Source organism: Cadophora gregata (assembly GCF_030347475.1).
Source record: "Cadophora gregata isolate MNR1 chromosome Unknown scaffold_43, whole genome shotgun sequence".
Taxonomy (NCBI): Eukaryota; Fungi; Ascomycota; class Leotiomycetes; order Helotiales; family Ploettnerulaceae; genus Cadophora; species Cadophora gregata.
The window spans coordinates 14497-17026 of NW_026695966.1; the positions used below are offsets into that span (position 1 = coordinate 14497).

The 2530-nt window shown below is 26.9% G+C and overlaps 7 non-coding genes across 7 annotated transcripts; all 7 read right to left on the reverse strand.

Annotated features, from left to right (window-relative positions):
- Positions 1 to 838: 838 nt before the first annotated feature.
- On the reverse strand, positions 839 to 911 carry ONS95_010772. The gene has a single exon. It is a non-coding gene; the product is annotated as a tRNA-Met (tRNA).
- A 25-nt stretch (positions 912 to 936) lies between these two features.
- ONS95_010773 lies at positions 937 to 1009 on the reverse strand. The gene has a single exon. It is a non-coding gene; the product is annotated as a tRNA-His (tRNA).
- A 265-nt stretch (positions 1010 to 1274) lies between these two features.
- On the reverse strand, positions 1275 to 1348 carry ONS95_010774. Its single transcript has one exon. It is a non-coding gene; the product is annotated as a tRNA-Phe (tRNA).
- Positions 1349 to 1665: 317 nt separating this feature from the next.
- Positions 1666 to 1737, reverse strand: ONS95_010775. Its single transcript has one exon. It is a non-coding gene; the product is annotated as a tRNA-Ala (tRNA).
- A 186-nt stretch (positions 1738 to 1923) lies between these two features.
- ONS95_010776 lies at positions 1924 to 2006 on the reverse strand. Its single transcript has one exon. It is a non-coding gene; the product is annotated as a tRNA-Leu (tRNA).
- Positions 2007 to 2028: 22 nt separating this feature from the next.
- On the reverse strand, positions 2029 to 2101 carry ONS95_010777. Its single transcript has one exon. It is a non-coding gene; the product is annotated as a tRNA-Met (tRNA).
- Positions 2102 to 2216: 115 nt separating this feature from the next.
- On the reverse strand, positions 2217 to 2289 carry ONS95_010778. The gene has a single exon. It is a non-coding gene; the product is annotated as a tRNA-Glu (tRNA).
- Positions 2290 to 2530: the final 241 nt, after the last annotated feature.

Here is a 2530-nt window from a genome sequence, read left to right on the forward strand (position 1 = left end):
GTAGTACCTGAATTTGCATATAATAAACTAGTACCTAGTAAAATAAAACAAGAACTTAAACCACCTAATAAGAAATAAGTTAAACCACCTGAAGTAGCTAATTCAGAATTTCGGTATAATGTACTAAGTAAATATAAACCGTAACTTTGTAACTCAATAGATAGAAATATAGAAACTAAATCACTTGTAGATACTAAAAATATTGCACCACTAACTATAAATAATAATATTAAAGGGTACTCGATTATTTTAAACTGTTCCCCCATCTTATTTACAATTTTAGTTCTGTAATATAATAAATTATAAAAAAGCATTTTATTTAGAGAAGAATATGAAGTTGTTCACACCCTTCTAGGATAAAATGCTGTAAGTTGAAGTATTAGTCCACTGATTAAACATATAAACATATGAAAAATATGGGTAATACTAGTTGCATGAAATAATCCTCCATACAAACCTATACCTCTGTCTAAAGATGTAAAATATAAACTCGTGAAAGATAATAATGATGAATAAAGAAGAATTATAATAGACACTCTACTATATAATATAGACTTATCTCGTCTTAAGGTAACCGCATTCGATAATAATAATTGTAATATTGATAATATAATCATTAAATAAATAAAAGAGTCTAACTTTTATATATTTATTTTTAGCGTAATAATAAAAAAATATCTCACTTTTAATTATATATCTAAACTTTTTTTATGCTATGTACAATCTATATAAAGCTTCAATCATTTAATTAAATTTTACGCTTTTTATTGTATATGTTAAACACATTAAAAATATAATATATACAATAAAAATAAGACAAAAATGTAGTATTAAAAATAGCCGGAGGAGAAATTTGAATTCTCATTCTTAATGCATGAAATTAATGTTCTAACCAATTAAACTACCCTGGCTGTTATTATACTTTAGATTATAAAGGGTGAATACCCTGATTTGAACAGGGAACACACTGTGCCACATACAGTCGCTCTACCTATTGAACTATATCCACCTTTAAATCATAATATTTATATAACTTTAAACATATAATACTAAAAAGTAATTATGTTGGAGTGATTCGAACACTCAATGGTAAATACCAAAAATTTATGACTTACCGATTAGTCCACAACATATTTTTAAATATATTAATATATAGATAAATAATAAACTAATAACATTGCATAAGGTAGATCCGACTTGAACGGATAAGATATAAAAATAATCAAATAGGCCTAAGCTATTCATGTCTACCAGTTCCATCACTACCTTTAAATTGCTCGAGATAAGATTTGAACTTACAACCTAAACATCTTCAGAGTTCCGCTCTACCAGGTTGAGCTTCTCGAGCTATATATACAGCTTGTAAAGCTATATACACTACATATTTAAGTGTTATATCTATTATGATACATGAAGTATAATTTATATTTAAATTAGCTTACGTGTCTAATTCTATATGATTATCTAACATAACTATAACCAAATAAAAATATTTTTTTTTTTAGTAAAATCCTAGCATCTTAATAATTAAATGAACTAAGATTTATTAAAAAAAATATTAACTATGGTTAATATAGCTTATAACGCCATATATATAAATATAAGCAGATTGCCATTATATTTTTTGTTAACCACCCTCTCTGAAAAAGATACCTATACCTTAAGTGGAGACATCAGGACTCGATCCTGAAATAACGATATGCAAAATCGCAGTTTTACCAATTAAACTATGTCCCCTTTTTATATAATAATATATAGATTTATAATATTATTTTTATGTACTATCTTTTGCACTTTTATTATTTTATGTTGGTAAGCACTTTATAGTAATATAAATATATATGTAACCTTTTATATATGAAGCTGACATAGCGTTTATATAATATAAACAAAAATTTGTTTATGACTTTAAACCATATAACGTATCCAAAAGAGGACTTGAACCTCTACGATATTATATCAACGAAGCTTAAGTTCGTCCTGTCTACCAATTCCAGCACTCGGACGTATATTTTTATTTGATAAATCTAAGGCCAGAGTGAGTTGAACACTCATCTCAGCTGTCATGAGCAGCTTGCTTTACCAATTAAGCTATGACCTTCTTATATATGCGGACAAAGGATTTGCACCAATATAGACTGGACATGAGCCAATTATGTTACTATTACATCAATCCGCATTATAAAAAATATAAGTTTATATTAATATACAATTTATAGCCTCAGAGGGGGTTGAACCCTCGCATGTAATGACGAAAACATTATGTCTTAACCACTTGACTATAAGGCCTATTATGTATAAAATAAGTCCAGTGCAAGTATCGCACTTGCTTCAGCTGGTTACAAAACAGCTACATTACTTTTATGCTAACCGGACTGAAGTTAATGTAGTTGTATTTATTATAATTATTATTCTTATATACATAAAAATATGTGTGATATCGGGTAAAATTAGTTAAATATTAAATTAGTACTTTATACCTAAAAACATTTAAATTCTTTCAGCTAAAGCCTATTAATAGCAATAATAT